A 23691-nucleotide genomic window follows, 5' to 3' on the forward strand; every position below is an offset into this window, starting at 1 on the left:
ACTTATCCTGGGACTTATGGTTCAGCTGCCTGCAGGCAAGGGTGATTGGCTTGAATCAGTTTCCTATTATAATGTATGGGATTCACAGATCTTGAGATTGACAAGCTTTACTTCTTTTACTTCCACACCTAACTAATAAAAGCTATGCGTTGGCCTGATTCAGGGCTCTGTCCTTGAGGCTGCAGTCCCTTGGCCCCACTTGCACTCTGTTCTTGTCTACTGTCTTTCTTAACCTTGTGCTGCCCTCCTCGCTTCCCACAACTCCTGTCGTGCTGGACATGACAGCGATCAACCAAATGGGAGAATATATTTGCAGACATCTCCAATAAGGGCTTGATATTCAAAATATATAAAGAACTCATACAACTCAACAACAACAACAACAAAAATAAAACAATCCAATTAAAAAATGGGCAGAGGACCTGAACAGACACTTCTCACAAGGAGACATACAAATGGCCAACAAATATATGAAAAAAATGCTCAGCTTCACTAGCTATTAGGGAAATGCAAATCAAAACCAAAATGAGATACCACCTCACACCTGTTAGAATGGCTATTATCTACAAGGCAAATAATAACAAGTGTTGGACAGGTTGTGGAGAAAAAGGAACCCTCATACACTGCTGGTGGGAATGTAAATTGGTACAGCACTATGGAAAAAAGTATGGCAATTCCTCAAAAAATTAAGAATAGAATTACCATACAACCCAGCAATCCCTGTTCTGGGTATCTACTCCAAAAATATGAAAACATTTATCCATAAATATATATGTACCCCTTGGTTCATTGCAGCATTATTCACAATGGCCAAGACGTGGAAATAACCGAAGTATCCTGTGATAGATGATTGGATAAAGAAGATGTGGTACCTATATACCATGGAATATTATACTCAGCCATAAGAAAAGATGAATTACTGCCATTTGTGACAACATGAATGGATCTTGAGATTATCATCCTAAGAGAAATAAGTCAGACAGAAAAAGTCAAGACATATATGATTTCACTCATATGTGGAATACAAAACTGAAAGTAACAAACAAACAAGTCAAACTAATAAAACCTCATAGACACAGACAACAGTTTAATGGTTACTAGAGTCTAAGAGGGTAGGGAGTGGTAGAACAGAGTAAAGGAAGTCAAATACTTGTATATGGTGATGGAAAGAGAATTGATTTTGGATGGTGAGCACATAATACAACATATAGATGATATATTATAGAATTGTACACTTGAGACCTATGTAATTTTTTCTAACCAATGTCACTCCAATAAATGTAATAAAAATTTAAATTAAAAGAATAAAGAAGTAATTTCATTATAAAGAATTAAAGGATAAAATGTCTTTCAATAAAACAGTATTCTATCTGGATGTGCATATTCTTGGCAGCTTTTATCGAAATTGAAATATAAATTCATTCACATTAATACATAGTTATTTAGTGCCTACCAAGTTCCGGGCACTGGTCTATGTGGTAAGATACAGCAGTGAACAATCGGAAGTTTCTGATATCAGGGAGCTTGTATTCTAGTTGGCGATGATAAACGACACATTATGTAATGTGTCCAGTGTTGACAAATACTGTGGGGGGGGAGAAAATATGATGAGGAGATTGAGATTAATGCAAAGGGTGTGATTTTTGCATAGGTTGGGCAAGCGGTAACAGATATATCTGAATAGGTAAGGGAACATTCTAGTAGAAACCTGATTTTAGTGGGTGAGTCAAGCAAATATCTCTGGAAGAACTTCACAGGCAGAGGATGTGCAAGTGCAGAGGCTGAATGGAAGTGTGCTTGGCATTTTCAACATGGAGGAGACCAGGATGAATGGGGTGGTCTTTAAGAAAGGATGTAGGGCAGAATATAAAGTCAAACCGATTAGCAGAAGGTCAGGTTATATGGAGTCTTGATGCATAATACTCTGTGTGAGATGCAAAGCTGGTGGAGGTTTTGAGCAGAAATGACATGGTCTCTTTCTCAATTAATTCTATTACACTGGCTGCTGTGTGGACAATACACCATATCAGGCAAGTGATGGAAGCCAAGAAGCCAGTATGGAGCCAATGAACTGTTCAGGGGAGGAATAATGACTCATGCTCTCTGGGTTTCTGCTGAGTTCTTGGGTATGTAGAAGTCCTCAGCTTTTCTGAATGTTTTATGTCTTAGATTTCTTCTGTGACATAAATGAAAGTCTCATTTGGTTACTATCTAAAACTACTATGAACAAAGCTACGAGCCCTGACTTGAAATTATCTCCAACTTACTGCCTGTGATGAAAAACAGAATTACAAATTTTGACAGAAATTAATCTTTCAATATAATCATTTAGTACATAATTCAGGTCTACTGAAGAGAGTGAGAATATATTTAGAAAGCAAGAATATTAGCATTTAAATGATGTATATGAAAAGCTATTATACCTATTTAGGTCAAAGATTGAATTTTATTCTTATGATGTGGGGAAGAAGAGAACAAAGAATCTTAAATTATGAATTTGGAGTTGTTGAATCTTTCCCTGCAAGAGGCAGTGTTTCTTGCAGGGTCAAGTGTGTGCAGGAAACCAATGCAGAAAGAAAGACTTAACCTCCAAAAATATTTATATCTAATTCAGGATTTCTCATGGCAGCATTAAAAAAGAGAAATGAAAACAAAGAGTGGAAAAAGGGAGATTAGATAGCAGAGTAGACTGTTTACTTGACTTTGCCTCCTGGATTTTCATTCTTTTCTTTTATCTTTGCAATCTAGAGGATTTATTGGCACCCATTTAATTTGTTTTTCTCCAGATTTAAAATTGAGGTGATGAGATGGAATATTACCTGTATGCTTCGAACATCCATGAGTGACATGTAATAGTTGCCTGGGAAACTAGAGGTGAAATTCTACAGGTCTTTGAAATGCTTTACATTTGAGAATAAAGTTCAGCTGAAGTTTAAGCAGCATACTGACAGCATTGATTCCTCATGTTATCTGTTAGGATATTGAGCTGCAGATAACAGAAAACCTTCAACTCAAAGTGTTTTAACCAACAAAGAAATGTATTATTTAATATAATTGGAAGTCCAGAGGTAGGGTGGGCTTCCAGTAAGTTGTAATGAGAGAACCAATATAATCAAGGATCCAGGTCCTTTTCTTCTTTCTCCTTTGTTGTATTCGGCTATCTCCTTAAGCTGGTTGTCCGTATGCTCTCATGGCTGCCAGTGACAATCTGTGCAACATTAATTCTTATTTACTGCTAGCAGGAAAGGAAAAGGGAGATTTCTCCCTTAAACATAGAAACTATTTCTTCTCTTCAATCTGACTAGGAAAATTTGATTCACCTGTCAACCTCTAGATTAAGGAATGCCATTATCTGAACAGCTGAAACAAATCAAAATCCCCCTTGCAAACTAGAAATATTGTAAATCTTTGGACTAAAAAGCCTTCTGTTAGTAATGAAAAAAGGGGAAATTGGGTGTTAGGTGTCATCTATATCATACATTGGATAGACAATGGTTAACAGCAGACTCTACACTGGAAAAAAACTTTCAAAGAATGAAATCTGCCCCAAGTTTCAAGATTTTGTCCCTTGTCAACAACATAGGGGACATGTATTTCCCCCGTTACGGATAAAAAGAGAAGAGAAAGGGACGAAGTTCTAGTGGGTTCAGATTTTCTCCTTTCTACAATATTTTGAAACACTCCGTTAAAGAATTTAGAAATAATAATTTTAAAACATAAGTGATTCTAAGGTCTTTGTTGAGTGTCCAAGAGTTAAGATCGATGAATACTTGTGTTATAATAGTAATCTGTTGCTTACAGCTTCCTGTATCCTGAATTTCTTATTTAAGAGACTGATAATAATTTATTTCAGCATCTATATTAACTGTGCCTATAGGTATAAATATTATTAGACAATTAAATACGTCTTCTGAGACTTTTCTCCCTTTCTTTCTGGAATCATAAAAAGTTCTTTGTTAAAAATAATTTTAGCAGATGACAACCCAGTCAAGCAACAGCAGGTAAATGTACTTTTTTTGTAATTTATTTATGAAGACTGTATTAATTTTCTATTGCTGTATAGAAAATTATCATAAACTTAGTGGCTTAAAGTGATGAGAACTTATTATCTTACAGTTTCTGTAGGTCAGAAATCTAAGCATGGTATAGCCAGGTTCTCTGCTCAGGGTTACACAGGGTTGCAATGAAAGCTACGACTAAGTGTCAATCACACTATTATTCTCATCTGAGCCTCATTGTCCTCATCCAAGCTCATTAAGGTTGTTGGAAGAATTCAATTTCTTATAGATGTAGGGCTGTCCCTCATTTACTTACTGTTGAATGGGGACCACTCTTGGCTTCTAGAGGTTACCTGCAGTTTCTTACTAGTGTTTGCTTTTTTTCTGACCAACAGGATTATGTCTTTCCTACTTTGAATCTCTGACTTCCTGTATATATAATCTCTATACTCAAATCTAAGGGCACATATAATTAAGTCAAGTCCACCTGATAATCTGTCTTAAAGTCAATTGATTGGGGATTGTAATTTGTTGTGCAAAATCCCTTCATAGTAACACCTAGAATTGAAGATGTGCCAAATAATGTTGGCTCATTCTCATGTGTTGGAAACTAAATGCCTCAAATGGACCACACCCCTCTCCATTTCTCTCTCTCTCTCTCTCTTTCTCTCTCTCTCTCTCTCTCCCTCTCTCCTCTCCCCTCTCCCCTCTCTCCTCTCCCCATTTATCTCCTTTCTGTCTATCTTGATACAAACCAACTGATTTTCTCTTCTACAGGAAAAAAAAATTACAAAGAAATACCTCTGTAGGCTGGAACAGCAAGAGAAGAAGGAAGAAGAAGATAATGAAGACATGATAGTAGTATGTTTGGAGAAAATGAGAAATGATATAATTGAGGAGGAGATTTAAGAAGAAATTTAAAAAACAACAAACAAAAGCAAGCATCGATAAGACAGTAGAGAGTTGTTGTCAGGGTTCTGCAGGTCTGAGATAAAGTTAGAACATGAGAAAGCATTATAGGGAAATAAAAAGATGGACAAAGCAAGGTAGAGAGGAGAGTTGAAAGTAGCAGTAATGATGACATTTTGGGCCATGGATTTGCTATAAACAAGGCGCTCTGCTTCATTTTCCTAAGTAATTTCTTGTGCGGAAGGAAGACTGATAGCGGCACACACTTGTGTATATATTTTGATCTTATTCATACTATTTCTCAGAACTCACTTTGTTATGGTCTGGCTGCTGCTTCGAGGAGCCAGGCAAAGCAGATAATACTACACTTAATAAAAACATATGAAGGCAAAAAATATAGCTACAAACAAAAGAAATTAAAAATAGCCCAAAGTAGTCTTATAGTCTCCTTGCAACAAACTGGACGAGAAAGTGGGAACGAATATAGTTCAGTGTGTTGTTTTTCTCCTTTTTCTTTTTCAATATACAAAAAAGAATGAATGTAATTTCAAAGCAACTTTTTAAATCCATTTTCCCCAGAGCACCATAGAATAAAGAAATATTGCATATGGGTACCAACTGGTTCTTCATTACTAAATCAGAAATGATCAAATAAGGTTAATGACAGAGGGCTGGCTAAGCTGAGACTTTCAGTAGTGTGTGTGTGTGTGTGTGTGTGTGTGTGTGTGAGTGTGTCTGTAAAATCTAGCGTAGATGTATTCCAAATAGTTGTCCTTTAAGCAGACCATATGCATCTATTTTAAAATAAATTATTAAATATTGCTACAAAGAAAGGACAGGGACTGAGAGGAAGCACCTCTCACTTCCTCCCCCCCCAAAAAAAAAAAAAGCTCTAAGGCTTAGCAGAGCAATGATTCAGAATCCAAAATTCTTGTGACTCTAATGTCCATTCTAATTTATATGACTCCTTGTTTGGACTTCTGTAAAACATCTCTCACAAGAATGGAGTTTTTATAAGGCTAGAGACAGAGATATGCAGGAGTGTTGATGACAGCTGCCAAAGATAACAATGATGCCAAGATTATTAATCTAAAACAAAAGGCACAATTTAGGCTAATATTTAATTTAATTAATTGATTGATTAAGTCATTGACATTCTCCTCAGGTATATGCACCTACTTTTTCACCTGGCTTCTAAATCTGACTCCTTGCATCTGAGTTACCATTCGTGGTTTACCAGGCATTGTTTCTCTCATCAAGTCCTCAAATTTAAAAAAAAAAAAAAAAAAATGTGTGTGCTCCATTCAGGTTGAAGTGTTTATTAGTACGCTGCCAGAAATCTGTGACACTTTGTAGTTTGGGGGATATGTATGGCTTTTCAATGAGCAGTTCACGAAAGACTCCAATTTCTGAGATAGGTAGTGATATTTTTCATCACAGGGCATTCAGTCGTCCTATGAGTCTTTGGTTCAGGAAAATGTGCCATATCATTTTGCAAATTATCACTACAAAATACCGAAGGCAATCTTGTCAACCTGTTGTGTTCTTTCTGTTACTTGAACTTTATCTTGGTTGGATCTCTAATGAAGATTGGCATGGATGATTCTTGTTTGAAAAGGTCATAGTTATACCAAAGTCTATATAAATATTTTCATCTTACTATGTCTGTACTACACAGCTGCTATTTTCCTAGGAGAATATACTAGGAGGGCCAAGCTCAATGTACCAGTTTATTGATGGCAGTTCTTAACATATATAGCTCTTGGAGAAAAGAAAATGATTTTGTGTGTAATACTATTTACTGATGCATAAGTAGAATCAAAATTACTTTTTCCTAAATTGTCAAAAAATCAGAATTTCACTTCAGAGTAAAAATTACTTAAATATAAGATAATAATAATGCCATGATGATGCATGTTTATTCTAAAATTTGTGAATGTGAATGACTTGATGTTTCTAGAGAAAGTTCTTACAAATGACATTTTTGTTGCTATAGCCTCGTTTGACAAGCCAAGCTGGTATGTCCATAGTAATAGGTTAAACTGATTATTTCATTACATCTGTAATGCAAGAGTGAATAAAGAATTTATTAAATTAATTGAGTTATTTTATTCAAATGCATCCAGGATGATTATCATGATACCTACATAATCAGACTCAATCTAAATAAATTAATTCAATAAAATATTAGCTTAATGTGTGCCTTAATGAGATCATTTCATTAATACTGTCAGGAGTAAATAGAAAAACTTCCAGACATTTTAAAGAGCACCAACAGGATAAATGCGATCAATACGTTATGGCTGACAGTGGAACTTAGCAAAGTTAAGAAAACTATGTTACTAGTTAGAAAAGGAGTGGTGATATTACTCCTTAAATTACTGAACAATTTAAAGCTCCCCACAGGCAAATTTATTCATCTTCCGTCATTTTCACTTCTAAAATCATTCCATACCTTCTCCCTCTCTTTTCCATTTTATGGTCTCTGAGAAAGAAGTAATCTTTTTTTAACCGAGGTTGATCCTTCCGCTTTTGCGCTAATCCTACTCATTGTTCTTTCTTCTCTAGGGCTGTGATTTATCAAATATGTCCTTTAAAATTATCTATCTGTCTATCTGTCTGTCGGTCTGTCTGTCTGTCTGTCTGTCTGTCTGTCTGTCTGTCTACCTGTCTATCTACCTATCATCTATCTATCTACAGTTGACCCTTGAACAACATAGGTTTGAACGGTGTAGGTCCACTTATACATGGATTTTGTACAATAAATATACAGTTGATCCTCTGTATCCCCAGGTTTTGCATCTGTAGATTCAACCAATGGTCGATGGAAAAGAGTATTTTCCATCCCTGGTTGGCAATCTGTGGATGCAAAGGGTTGACTGTATGCACTACTCTATGCCATCCGCAGGGTCCTAGAACCAATCCCCCTGCAGATACCAAAGGACTGACCACTGGGGAATCCAAACTTATACAGATTTTCAAGTGCACAGGGGTCAGCGCCCCTAACCCCCATGTTCTTCAAGGGTCAACAGTACATATATTTATTCAGGTTTTTCCTACCACTACTTTCTTTCTCTCTGCCTGAAAATATGCTTGGTGTGAACAACAAACAACCCCCTGAGAAAAATTAACAAAAATACAAACAAACGTCTATTAATGTTGTTGTCCGAAAACTACTTACTGTTCTTTCACTTTCTATTTTCTTTAAGCAATCAAAAAATGAAGGTATCCTTAGTGACTTATCTTCCACATACTTGATTTATTTTGTATACTTAGAATTCTGTACCTAAGGAAACTGTTATCTCAAAGGTCACTACATAACTTTTAATTAACAAATTATTTAATTTCTTTTCAATTCTGATACCAATGTACAAGTTTTTCTTGAAATATTTTCCTGGCCAGTGTCCATCATTTGCCTTCTAAATTTCTGAATTCACAATTTTCCCCTCTTACTTTTTCTTTCCACTCACTTTTACTAATTTCAAAGCCATGGCCCTACCTACCTACTTATACCTGAATTTATACTTAAATTCAGGTATAAGTGAAAGCCCTGACTTTGTTTTGCTTCACTATACCCTACACTAATTTTCTTGGGTGGCCATGTGCTTGTTTAAGTCATAGATTTATTCCCTATTTTGTTGAGTCCCAAGCCTATTTACTGCTGATCTAATTCATTCCTGGAATGCTGACCTTCTTTTTTAGATGTGATTAACACCACAATTTCAAAACTCTGACATTTAAATGGATTGAAAAAATAATTAACCTTAAACATTTAAATCTTTAAAAAAATTCTTAACTTCTTGATCAATGTTCGTAAGATACTAACTTGAAATTTTGGTGATATAGTTTGCTTCTTCTTTCAACTAACCTTACACATCTACTCAGATATCCTGTCCATTGATTAATTCTCCTATGTTTCATTTGTATTTCCTTCCCTTTCCATGGTTACAGCCAACAATTGAGTTCAGGATTTTGTTACCCTTAATATATTGCCTTATTTAATATGACAGTTTTTTGGTAGGATTCCATCATTCAATCTCTCCTTTACAAAACTAATAGCATCTACTTATTTCACTGCTTTATCTCTAAATCACATGAGATATAGTACCTTCCCCTAGTGTACTTCTGACAGTTTTTTTCTCAATAACTGCTTTTTTATTCCCACAGTATAATTTGATAATGTCATGTTTTTGCAAAGAAGACTTTATGCATTCCTGATCTCTAAGTCAATTACAGAAAAATTTTTATATTTACATTTATTTACCATTATCATCAAATTCACATCATATCTGAAACCACGACTTCTGTACTATATTTTTATATGTTTCATAGATATCTGCTCATTTAATTGTCAACAACCATATGACATTAATATTGACATTTCCCTTTGGTAAATGATGGAGCTGCAACTCAGAACGTTAGTTGCTCAAGGCCACTTTGGAAGCCATAAAAATGTGCCTTTCAGAGTGGGGATTGTAACTGACCAGGGCTATGAAATCCATCACCCTGTGCACCAAAGTCACATTCCTATTGGCTATGTTCCTATTCCCAGTCAAAGACTAGGAAACACAGGACTCCTTTAATGCACAACTTTGGCTGAAGGACTCCATGCCAATTTTGTAACTTTCTTGTGTTACATTGCAATCTACGACCTTCTTTGGCAATTACTCCAATCAGTATCTTGCATGGATAGTACTATCTTGGCGTGTGTCTCTCAGAGGACCCAGATTAACACTGTCACACCACTACATAGAAGCTGAACTAAAATTTACACTCTAAAATACCTATCACCAAAACCTGTATACTTAACCACTAATATATGGCCTCCATCCACATTCCCAGACTTTTCACCCATCTTTAGTCCACTACTTTCCATCTAAACCAGGCCACTATTCATTTCCATTCTATTGCCTTCTCTTTTGAATGACTTCCAACCTTCCTTTCAACATGTAACTTATTCTTTGAGGTCTATTTTAAATACGACCTATCCTTTGGAGCTTTGTAAAAAATTACTTTCCCCAAATTGAATTCTTTATTCACTTCATATCTACACGTGCTTCTTTTATTAGTTTAAAGAATATTTTAACGTACTGTGTAAAATAGTGCCAAAGTACATAAATTAGCTACATTCTCATTCCTACTATTTATTTCCTATGTGACTTTAGTCATCAGACCATGAGATATGGTGTGTTCATGATTGAACATATTCAATCTTATAGTAAGCAGATAGAAATAGAAATAATTTCCAATATAGAGCAATAATCTTCATAATGCTGAGACTTGAAAATATTTAAATATCTATTATAGCATTTGCATCAAGACAATGGCTTTCATTCCTTAGCATCAATAAAATAACTTGCTAGATATCACTGGTAAATTATGATGAATTACAAGATTCCCAAGAGTAACTTTTTTTTACATTAATGATCTCTATATGTCTGTCTCTCTGTCTCTAGCTCTACCTCTACCTCTATTTTTATTTCTGGGAGAAGAAGAAATACTATATGCATCTTTTTTTTTTTTTTTTTCTATATTCAGTTTATGGGGAGTATGAAGAACACAAGATTTCCTTCAAATATCATTAAAAGATAAGTTGAGTGATCGAAAACTAATTTAGATCTAGGCATTAAGCATCTATAGTTGCTAACATCACAAAAAGAAGATGACTAGATTTGAAGTGTCTTATGATAGAACATACAACTATGAAGTAATCTTGTCAAAAATAAGTAAAATGAAGGAGAAACTTAAGTTTTGAGGAAAACTTTAGATCCAAACGCTAATTTCATGCAAATACAGGTGACTGATGAACATGCCAAGTGACACTACAGGGATCCAATCAGAACCTAGGTTCTTTTTTCCAACAATTAAATTGCAAGTGAGAAGAACAAAATTGAAGGGGATCCTTACAGATTAAAAAAAGATTTAAACAACATGATCAATTGCAATGTGTCGCACTTATTTTGATCCTGGTTCAAATAAGTTTTAAGAAAAATAACATATATGAAACAACTGGAAATTTGAACATTAATATTCATTGATGTTAAGGAACTATTATAAACTTTTAAATGATAGTTGGCATTGATGTTGTTTTATTTTTTTTTAAGATACATTTTTTGGAGATACATACTAATATATTTATGGATGATGGATTCTGGTTACATGGGGATATTTTTGCCCTATTCTATTTCTATTTTGAAATAGCTGTATGCCCATAATAAACTACCTAGTTCAATTAAGATAAAAAGAAAGATAGTGGCTGATTGGATCAGAAACAAAGACTAACTACCCTTTTTGCTGATTCCGTCACCCTCAATATTTGATCCTCAAATTGTCCTGTATTGTTTCCTATTGCAGTGATGAGTCCTCAGAGAATAGTCCTAAGTACTAAATCACAAGCACCTGATTAATCAAACATACTATAATATTATTAAGTGAAAATAGGGATTAGGACAGCCGAGATACCCAGGATACACATGTATTTTATTTGTATTTTCATGTATTCACATACGGAATAGTAAAATTGCTGTCAGAAACTTGTTGTTTCCGCCCACTTTACCGTGCTGCCTCTCATTTGCTACAGAAGAGGCGTTTAAGGAAAGGAGGAGTTAGATTTGCCAAATATAGAGGGTTCAGGTTTCCAAATGCTGGGGAAAAAAACAACAGGCAGAGGAAGAGTCCTGTGACCCTTTCTTTCATGCGTTCTTTAAACTCAAATTATCTCTCGTTTACTAATGGACAAACTGAGGAATACAGTTTATTCAGCCAGTAAAAAAATAAATGAAAGCTGAAAGTTTTTTAATGAGCACAGAGTCAAAATTAAGATACTGGATGATTTTATGAAATACTCATGTCAAGACTGACCTATGCCCACCTTTGCCATTGGGATAGCAGACAAAGGTGCACCTGTGATAGCAGACAAAACAGCACATTTCTATAAATAAGGTCAGTATCATACTGAGCAACTTTTGCTGTTTGTCTCTTATATTTCAGACTCAAGGCAGACCACTTTTGTTATTAGATTGTCATGTCTTTGGATGCACAGAGCATAGCTTGCTTATAATTGCATCTTTGCATCAGCCCAATTTCCTAACATGTACTTAATAAATATTTATTGAATAAATGAATAAATAAATTCATGTAGACCTTACCTAGTATATTACATTCATTACATTTTAAATAAGCATCTTTCTAAAGATTGGGTATTCTAAATAGTGAGCCATTAACTGAAAATGCAATAGTTAAACCAGTTTTGTATTAATGATCATTAGCGTCAGTGTGAAGGGGTACATTTTCTGATAAGATCTCCACACTCCAAGGCTGTAGCCTGTAAGGATTGTATCTTGTCACATAGCATAGAGAAAAAAAGTGTGGGTTTAAATCCCAGCTCAAGATAATCTTTACCACACTGACCTATTTGCTCTTCCCCAAGGGTGACAGCTTTCTTTGTTTTCTGTCTTTGCCCATGCTATTCTTCCTGTCTTAAATGCTCTTTTTTTCTTCTTTGCTTGGCTAATCTTTATTTAGCTGGAAGCCTCAGCTCAGGTGATGCCTCCTCCACAAAGCCTTCTTTAAGCGTCCCTGGCTGGATGAGATAAAACCTCTTCCCCTATACTCAAAGGCATTCCAGGCATGCCACCATAGAGCTTATAGGGCTGCAACATAATCCATAATTATCTGTTGATAGGTCTCTCCCCCAGCCCTGGTTGCTACTGCCACTCCAGTTCATCTCAGAACACATGTGCACACGCGCGCGCGCACACACACACACACACACACTCAATAACAAAATATCTAAAAGTAGGGGTTATGCCTACATTCTTCTGGCTAGAATACACAACTGATGCTCAATAAATCTTCACAGCTGTTGATGAGGCTTAAAGTTACATAACTGTATGAAGCTGTCCTGAAACTTTCTTATTTAAGTGGAAAATTTTTCTTTGTCATGAGTTAAAACAAACATATACTTCAAAATGATATGACTCCTTTTGGTAATGAAAGGAGAGTCACCTTCACAACCAGTTTGACATCATAATTACCTGGTATGATTTAGGGATCATCAAAAAGACCCAGCCTTCCTACTTGGAAATAACATTCTGGCTGACAGAATAGCTGAAATAACCCTGATTTATTCCTAAAATTTATGTAATAAATGCAGCTGTTGAAAGTAAAGAGTGAACTTATAGAGTAACCTTGTTTGGTAGTTTACCAGGAAACATGGCATTTAAGTAACAAACATAGGTCATATAAGTTTGGAGAGAGGAACAGAATTGTAAATACAGAGAGAATAGTTCCTTGATAGTCTAAGAGTGTCATGAGGACACTGTTCTAATGAGGAATCCCTGGAATGTGGAGGTACTGAAAATAAACTATACTAACAATTGTCACCCCCAATAAACTTTAATAAAAAAGAAAATAAACTCACCAATCTCCCCTAGTATCTGTTCTGAAGGGAACCCACTTAACAATGCTATTGACTAGAGATGCACAATAGGTCACCATAGAATTTCTTGAAGTTCAGTTAATCACTCACTACTTTCATGATTTTACCACACCTGTGTATCATCTATACTATTATTTAATATTTATATTTAAATTAATTCACTTTAAAAATATAAATGCCTATGATCTTCTCAGTCTCAAAATGACATCTGTGAAATCATGGGTTAAATGTACTACATTTTTAAGTACACACTAAGATACCATAAGATAACACTGAAATAATTGAGCTCATCTGGGCATCTTAAGTTATGAAACACTTTAGAAATTATCCTCTGAAATTGGATTGACCAGGGTTCAATTACTGAATCTAACATTCACTTGCAATATCTTCAGACAATTTAAACTATCTCAGCTATTATTTATTTACCAGTAAAACAGGACCAATAATAATGCCTACATTTTAGAGTTCTGAGAATTAAACACAAGGATAACTGTAAAGAATTGAGCACACTGGGTCTTGAGAATACAGCAGATATTCAGAAAAGGTTAACACTTATTTATAACTTAATCAATAATGGGTCACAAATGTTACATGGCCTTATTCTCAAAAAACTTCAAATACATTACTTTCATTGACATTGCCTGATTTATACTTGAAATCTTGCAGCAGTAGATCATGTTATCTCTATTTTATTTAGCCACATTTTACTGAAATAGAAATAAGCTAAGCTATGGATTCCCAACTTTTCATGATTGTAATGCTTCTCTGTTTAGGTTTTTCTGTGTAATTAAGATTGATTTGAATCATTGTATACACAAAGATTTAAGAAATTTTTGTTATAAATAGATTAAACTATCCAAAGTAACAATATAAATCATTGGAAAGATTAATATTTAGAAAAATTATAAATGTAAACACAAACTGACTTTCACAGTGGCTACTGAACATAGATATATTAAAAAAAAAAAGCCACATACGCATTTAAACAGAAAAATACAGGATTTAAGGTTTTTTTTTGTGTTGTTTTTTTTTTCTGTGTAGTGTCCTCCAAGCACAGAGGGAGATAATAGTTTAGTTAAGCAAATGGGCAAAACTTTTTTAGCACTAAGAAAGTGATACACTAATGTGCAGAGTAACTTCTAGGAGCCTGGAGTAGGTGAAGGAAATGAACCAATTTACTCTAGTAATTTAAAAAAGCTGTTTTTTGGATTTCCAGGTCAAGATGGCGGAGTAGGTAAACGTTGTGCTTACCTCCTCTCAGAACCGTATCAAAACTACAACTAACCGACAGAACAATCATCATTAAGAATAGCCTGAAGGCTAGCTGAACTGAAGCCCCACAACTAAGGACGAACAGAAGAAGCCACCTCGGGACTGGTAGGAGGGGTGGAGACACGGAACGGGCTGCTCCCATACCCGTGTGTCACCATTAAAAATCAGGAGGGATATCTCAGCTGTGGAGGAACTCCTCCCAGTGGAGCAAGGGATCCCAGGACTACACCGGAATCCCCAGCCCAGGGTTCCAGTGCCATGGAGAGAAATCCCCATAACTTTTGGTTATGAAAACCAGCGGAGATTGCGGCTGAGATGAGAGCAGCTGCATTCCCAGATGCTCCTCTTAAAGGGCCCACACACAGACAGTTCAGTTCCTGCCCTTATGTCCCTGGTGCTTTTGTAGCTGCTGCCCCAGCGCTGGACCTCAGAGCGAGTGTGACCGTCAGCAAGTAAGTCCGTGTGCCAGTTCTGACCACTCTAGGTTGTATGCTTTCTTTTTTTAAAAAATAAGATCTTCATACATTAATGATTTTATATCATTTTCTGGAGAGAGTATAGAAAAAATCTCAGGCTTTTCTCTAAAATGATTGAAATACTTTTTTTAAACTGTTGATAGTTTAGAAAAATTTATTTTCATTTCACAACTCATTGAAAATGTAATGCTAAGATGCAATTTATTATAAAAGGATGAAAAACACATGATTCTTTATACACTGACATACTCAGTGGTACACCTACAGGACTGTGCCCTAAAATTCCAGGAATTCTGATCATTTGTATTTCATGCAAATTAAAAACTGGAAAACTATTTATTATTAATTTGTAGTGATACTTTATTATTGAGTATATGCTCAGTAATAAAAAAAGAAAAATTATTTATTAAATTAACATCAGAGAGAGCTGAATCATCTTAAATGTTTACCTGTCTGATGATTAGAAGAAATTCCCACAGAGACTATATCCCAACTCTGTTTTTCCTCCACAGCCCACATATTTCCAGGGCAGGGTGCTGTAGGACTCATTCATCTCACAGAATGAATACTAATAATGTGTTTCCCCAAAAATAAGACCTAACCAGAAAATAAGCCCTAGCATGATTTTTCAGGATGACATCCCCTGAACATAGGCCTTAATGCATCTTTTGGGACAGAAATTAATGTAAGACCCAGTCTTATTTTCGGGGAAAAACAGTAATGCACTTACCATAAAACGTGTGTTTTGGCACCATGGGAGGCTAACACTAACATTAGCTCTTCATAGAGGGGATATGAACCACTTACATATATCTCATTAAGCCCAAACTAAATGTATCTCCAATGCAGTTTCCATTTAGCTGGATCCCCACTTAGTTGGATTCCCTGACATAAGAGGAAGTGTGCTTGAAGAAAAGTGTGCTTGAAGAGTGGAAAGAGGCAGTTGTCTTAAGCAATTGTGGTGAAAATCTTACTTTGGCAAATTTTGCAAAAGCATATGAGCATTGCTAGAGCTCCTTCTGGAGCCTTGGGAGAAGCTTGAGTGAGGGAGATGCTCCGCGGTCTCAGCTATGCTAGATTTACCGTAAATCTGTCTCTGTGGTCACAAACAAGTTGAACAAAGCTGATTATTTCTCTAGAGCTGACATCTCCAGAGATACAGCATTAGTCTTACCTATGCAAGGTAAACTCAGTCATACCAAGTTTAATACTTACTATCATTTGGGCAACTATATTCAGTTAACATTTTCCTAAGTCAAGCTCTCTGGAAGTGATAATAGATGACCTTGGCATTAGGGGGATTATATTAATAGATGCGGAATTGTCTTCTACCTGTACTAGTCTCCACTAAGGATAATATCCCACTTGGTTCCCATTGTCATACATTTGCACCCATTGTTGTTGTGTGTGGTGTCCAAGTTTGCATTACGTCTACTATCTGAATCTACTCTGAACCAGGTAGCTCACTTTCAGCCATTTTCAAGTTTCTCTCAAATGTCATAAAAACAATCCAGGTGGTTCCCTTCACTGCAATGGTGGTGCTGACAACCTGCTGCCTGTGAGCCCACCCAGCAACACATAAAATTCTACTCCATCACCGCAATGGAAGAGAACTATGTCTAAGAAGGTTGCAGTCTTTCTGGTCTTTGTTGTGAAATGTTTTCTATGCTCTCAGATTCCCCTTAACCTATTAGAATTTCTAATATAGTAGTTATCCCTTCTCCACAGGGGATATGTTTTAAGACCCCCAGTGGATGTCTGAAACCTCAGGTAATACCAAACCTTATATATATGCTGGTTTTTCCTCTACATACATACATATGTAAAGTTTAATTTATAAATTAGGCACAGTAAGACATTAACAACAATATTTAATAATAGCACAGTTATAGCAATATACTGTAATAAAAGTTTTGTGTCTATGGTCTCTCTCCTCTCAAAGTATCTGGAATTTTCCATTTAATATTTTTGGACTGCAGTTTTCCTCAGGTAACTGAAACCTTGGAAAGTGAGACTTTGGATAAGGGGGGACTACTGTACATTTGCTCCTCTAGGGCTTGTCTTGGAAGTTGGGGTATCTCTGCTTAGTTTTGCTATTTTGATCAACCTTCTTTCATACATGAGTCAAACTTTTATCTCCTTCTAGGATAGATCTAAGTCTTATCCCACATTCTTTCCAATTCTCTCTGTGTCTACTAGTGAAGATTTAAGAAATTAAAAATAATTTTTTTCTGTGAAACACCTACTTTTGCAATTGAAATTCCTGATTTCAAGATATTGTTCTCTGCCATTGATTAAAAATATATGCCTATGGGGGAATTCGATGGATTTTTGTTCCTGGACGTTAATTACTTTCCCTGTGAGGCAGTGGATGACACTGGAGCAATTAGTGGGGTGTCAGTACCATAAAACAGTGTGGCCATAAAATTTTTAAATTTTCCAAGTTCCATATTTAAAATTTCCAAGTTTTATCAGGTTATAACTAAAACTGATGAAAATGAGCAATTTTTACCAAGTGCTAATATATTAAGTATTGTACAAGAAGATACCTTAAAAGCACTGCAACAAGGAAAATCACTGAGATACATTAAAAACGCGTAAGATGAAATGCTACTTCAACTACATAACATTCAAAAGTCTTGTTTTTATCAAAATTAAAATAACTTTGTCCTGATTATAAAATCACTTCATATTTGTTTTTTAATATCATATTTTTATAATATCACATAAAACTACCCATAACAACACTATGCAAAAATAATGCTAATATTTCACGCTCTTATCCAAAACTTGAAGAATCCCTTACTCCAAAAGCTAGTATAGGCAGAAAATAAAAATATATTTACAAGTTCTTCCAATAGTTTACAAATGAAAGTAATAGATATATAAATGTAAAATGGAATATAAATAACTATCATGATTTCCTAGTCCATAGTCTTCAGCTTCTTTTGAAAATGTAGTCCTGAGCTGACCCATGGTCAGCATAAAACAGTTAATCAGGAAACCTCTGAGAAATATGGTGAGAAAGATTATTTGAAGGGATCAGAGAGATGAATTGTTCACAGAAATGGGGGATTCTTTTTATAACTTGAGCTGGAAGTTTCCCCAAACTCCAGAGTAGTCTATATAACTCTTTCACTGTATCAGGCAAGATAAAATGAAGAGAGAAAATATGGGTGCAATGCAATGAGATAGGAGAGAAAAAATCCTGGGAAATCTGGCATTTGGTGCACTTTGGGAAATATATTTTGGAGGACAAACATTTTAATGGTTCAGCATTACACAAATCTCTAGAGAAGTAGCAAATTAGGAAAGGCAGTAAATTGAGCTTTGGCAGTAGCGTTGATGACAACTCTGAACTCAAGGCCTGCTTTTGAACAGTTGCAAAAAGCAATATCGAAAAAACCTCTCTCACCCATTCATATGAAAGTTCAGAAACTCAAATGTGCCCGCTCCGAAACAGGTTGGACTGACAAATGCTATAACAAACCAAGTCTTGTTGTAATGATGGTAAGAAGGTCTCGGCAATGCAGGACAGCCATAATCCTTTCAGCTTCAACCAGTCTGGAGTATTAACAGTTCCTTAAGTAAAACTAAAATCAGTATCACACACTATGAAACACTTAGAGGACAAATAATGTACAACACAATTATATGACAATTGCAGACATAGGAAGTAAACCTGACAGAAAGTTGGGCATGGAGGAATGGGTATGACCTGAAGTTTTTGTAGAAAATATCTTAAAACAAGTGTTATCTGAATAGGACCTGAGAGTTGGATAGAAGTGATAACTGAAAAGGCTTTAGAAGGCTTTCAAAGCAGAAACAACAAAAATGTTGTGATGTGAAGCTAGAGATACATGATGACCATGGGAAATAAAGTGGATAGGTAAGTTATTTTTGTACAGCAAAAAAAAAATAATATTGGGTTTAATAAATCAGGGTTTTACTTTTAGACCTGATTCCTAACTCTCTGATTGATTTTAGGCAAATCTCTTGTCTGCATCTCACTGTCTTTCTCTAAAATGATGTTAGATATCGCCATTCTAATTCTAAAATACAATGTAAGTGATAATAAGAACTAAAATGTATTAAAATGTTTACTCTGTGAGCAGAGACATGCTTTCACACATCTATTTCATACTTCCAACTTTATGAGGTAGATTGTTATTATTCCCATTTTAGAAATGGCAAAATTGATCATTGAAAAAATTATTCAAGCTTAATTTATAGCTAGTAGACTAGGCAAGAACTATGATGAAAGGAGAACATTTTAAGGAAAATGGGTTAGGCTACATGTACAGTGTACAGTGGTGAAAATTCTGTAGGGAAGCAAATTGGTTAAGAGCGTATTCTAAAAATCAGCATATGGACTGATCAGAATATAGAATTAGGAGTTGATAGCAGAAATACAGAAAAAAGAATTAGCCTAAGAGACACTTCAATAAGTCTTATTGAAAGATGTTATGGGTATAAAAATGAAGACTGGCAGAATGTGGTTTTGGAGTCAGGCATACCTGAATTTTACGGCCAACTCTATCTTCTGTCCCGATCTTGAGCATGTACTTAGCCTCCTTGAACTTAGTTTCCTCACCTATAGAATAAGATTCAAGATACATACCATATCAAGTTGTCTGAAGGATGCAATTAGATATCATGCTAAGAGCCAATGCTGTCCCTTGCACTCTTTAATTGCTAGCTATCATCATCATGCTGACAGTTTGAAATTGTCATCAATGCATATTATAAGATGAAATATTAATGATACCATTTCTTATTTATAATATTAACAACAAATATTTATTGAGCATCTATTATAAGCAGTCCACTGCTAACTATAAGAAGATGCAAAGAAGTATGCCATGCTGACCTCTTATATTAATATTTTACCATCCACCAGGAAAGATAAGAGTACATAAGGAAAAAACAAAAATTCAAACTAGCATATTATAATTGCAATCAGAGAAATAAACACAAAGTGCACTGAGAATTGAGAAATGAAAAGACTAATTTCTGACTATGAGATGAGGAGCATAAAAACCACAATCTGGCTCTTAGAAAATGGGTAGAATTTTCTTTTCTTTTAAATTTATTTTTTATTTTTAAATTACAGTTGACTTTCAGTATTATATTAACCTGAGGTGGACAGCATAGTGGTTAGAGGCTTATATAACTTAACAAAGTGATCCCCCCCATAAGTCTAGTACCCCCTTGACACCATACATAGTTATTACAATATTATTGGGGTGACAATTTTTAATAAAGTTACATAGATTTCAGGTGTACAATTCTGTATTACATCATCTATAAATCACATTGTGTGTTCACCACCCAGAGTCAGTTCTCCTATCACCATATATTTGATCCCCTTTACCCTCATCTACCACCTCCCTCCCCCCTTACCCTCTGGTAACTACTATTGTCTGTGTATATGAGTTTCTGTTTCTCATTTGTTTGTCTTGTTCTTTTGTTGTTTTTGGTTTATATTCTATATTCTTTATGCTATACCTTACATCCCCATGATTATTTTGTAACTGCTAATTTGTACTTCTTAATCCCTTCACCTTTTTCACCTAGTACCCTCATCCCCCTCCCACCTGGCAACCATCAATTTGTTCTGTTTCTATGAATTTTTGTTTTGTTTGTTCATTTATGATGTTTTTTAGATTCCACATATAAGTGAAATCATATGATATTTGTCTTTGACTTATTTCACTTAATACTCTCTAGGTCCATCTATGTTGCTGTAAATGGTAAGATTTCACTCTTTTTTATGGCCAAATAATATTTTATATGTACCACATCTTCTTTATCCAATCGTTTATTGATGGACACTTACATTGCTTCCACATCTTGTCTATTGTAAGTAATGCTGCAATAAACATAGGGATGGCGATATTTTTTTGAATTACTGTTTTGGATTTCTTTGGCTAAATACCCAGAAGTGGCATTGCTGGGTCATAAGGTAGTTCTATTTTTAATTTTTTGAGGAACCTCCATACTGTTTTCCATAGTGGCTGCACCAATTGGCAATCCTGCCAACAGTGCACCCTTTGCTGCACATCATCGCCAACAATTGTGTGTTGATTTTTTGATGATACTGGTAGCTGTTATAACAAGTGTGAGGTGATATCTCATTGTGGTTTTAATTTGCATTTCCCTGATGATTAGTGACATTGAGCATTTTTTCATGTGTGTTTTGACCATCTGTACATTCTCTTTGGAGAAAAGTCCTCTGCCCATTTTTTAATCGCATTGTTTTGTTTTTTTGAGGTTAAGTTGTATGAGTTATTTATATTTTTTGGATATTAACCCCTTATCAGATGTATCAGTGGCATATATCCCATTCAGTAGGTTGTTTTGTTGATGTTTCCTTTGCGGTGCAAAATCTTTTAGTTTGATGTAGTCACATTTTTTAAATTTTGTTTCCTTGCCTTAGGCGATACATCCAAATATGCAAAAGTTCAGACAATTAAGTTCGCGAACTTGTTACACTGATGTTGCTGACCTTTTTTGATATCAGAGGGATTATTCATTATGAATTTATACCAACTGTACAGTTAACCAAGTTTGCTATTTGGAAGTGCTGAAAAGGTTGAGTGAATAAGTTAGACAACCTGAATTTTTCACCAACAATTCATGGCTCTTGCATCATGACAATGCACCAGCTCACAAGGCACTGTCTGTGAGGGAGTTTTTAGCCAGTAAACAAATAACTGTATTGAAACACCCTCCCTACTCACCTGATCTGGCCCCCAATGACTTCTTTCTTTACCCGAAGATAAAATAAATATTAAAAGGAAGACATTTTGATGACAATCAGGAAATCAAGGGTAATACGATGACAGCTCTGATGGCCCTTCCAGAAAAAGAGTTCCAAAATGGCTTTGAAGGGTGGACTAGGCACTGGCATCAGTGTATAGCTTCCCAACGGGAGTACTTCGAAGGTGACTGTAGTGATATTCAGCAATGAACTATGTAGCACTTTTTCTAGGATGAGTTCGCGATGAGTAATATATATATATGTATATATATAATATATATAATAATATATATAAGTTAGTAATTTATATATTATTAAGAACAATGTCAGAGAGTTTACTGCCTATGTTTTCTGAAATTTTAAACATGTATAGTTGGGATCATACTAGGCATTGAGACCAGAGTGAACAAAGACACATTAATAGGAATATGGCAAGAATACTGTGGTTAAAATGCTGAATGCAAATTGGGGAAATAGCAGATGGAAAGTCATATATAGTTTGCAGATTGTTTTGAGTAATAGACCAACACTGAATTTCATCCTTGAAGAATCAAGGAGGGATGTGACATTGTTTTCAAAAATTGACGTGATGTAAGATTAACAGAGGAAGAAAATGGAATTGCAGTAGTGGGGCAAGGCAGTAGATTAAGATGGAAGTTAAAATTAAAAAAATATGTATATAACTTTTTAAAAAAAAACTATATACTTTTAAACAAGGATACTTTATTTGAGGAAAAATTCGCCCCTCATTCTTGTGTTCCTTCTAAAGATTGATCTATTTTTCTTTTTATGAACAATTGTCACTAAGGGTAGTCCCAGAGATATAACTGGTATCAAATCCAAGAAAGTGCTCAGAAGGCTACAAAAAAACCCCGAGTCAGGTGAGGAAGGTACATGTGAATTTGTGTAAACTGTATTTTGTTAAGTTAGGCTTCTTTTTTTTCAGAGGCTCTTAGACTAGAAATGTCCTTTATTATTTTTTTTTAAGAACATGTTATTCTGATGAGAGGAGACAAAGAAGGAAAGTAGAGGCATCACAGCATAACTGTTCCTTCTCAGAAATCCTGGTTTCAAGCTCCCCATCTTACATTAGTTCAATAATGCTGGGCAAGCTGCATAATTTCTCTGTACCTCATACCTCAATGTTAGCATTTATAGGAATAATAATACTTCATATGGATATTGTGAAATTTGACCGACAAAATGCATTGATTCAACTAGAAGTAAATCTACCACATCGTAGACGTTACATGATATTGTTTTTAGTGTCAATTATTTTTAGGTAGAATTCATTGCATGTGTTAATGAAAATTGAAATTAGAATATTTAGCAGTAGAACTGAAACATTTGATAAAAAGAAATTAATATTTTGGTTTAAAAAAAATGACAGAGAATAGTCCTTGAGTTCACAGAGTTGAGAAGATGTGTGGCTATTCCTAAAAATCTACCAGTCCAAAAATAAGCTCAAATAAAAAACATGTGATAGGGATAAGCATTTGGAACTTGAGCCACAGATAGAGAGTCATCACCAAAATAATTACTGTGGGATGTAGCATAGCCTGTTTGCTGTGGAAGATGAAATAGAAACAACTTTAGAGTGTGGAAGAGAGCCTTGAATAATACCCAAATGTCAGAATGCATTAATAAGAAAAAAAGAGAAAAGACAAGCTTGGACCAGAGATTACATGAAAACAAACAAAAATACTATTTCAGAAGCCCACATAGAAAAATAAAATCCATAGTAATTTACATGGACTTAAGTGTTCATCGCTTCAAGTTCAGGGAAATGGGAATTGAAGGGAAAAAAATACAGTATTATTACAGTCATTTGAA

At 35.0% G+C, this 23691-nt stretch overlaps 1 long non-coding RNA gene across 1 annotated transcript in view; it reads left to right on the top strand.

The window, feature by feature from the left end:
• The window catches only part of LOC141572899 (uncharacterized), a 141599-nt gene that overhangs the window by 49037 nt on the left and 68871 nt on the right, over positions 1-23691 (top strand). The window contains exon 2 of the long non-coding RNA XR_012498448.1: positions 14564-15071. This is a non-coding gene — a long non-coding RNA (uncharacterized LOC141572899). The remainder of the gene's footprint in view (positions 1-14563; positions 15072-23691) is intronic.

This window comes from Rhinolophus sinicus, linkage group LG01, assembly GCF_036562045.2.
Source record: "Rhinolophus sinicus isolate RSC01 linkage group LG01, ASM3656204v1, whole genome shotgun sequence".
Lineage (NCBI taxonomy): Eukaryota > Metazoa > Chordata > Mammalia > Chiroptera > Rhinolophidae > Rhinolophus > Rhinolophus sinicus.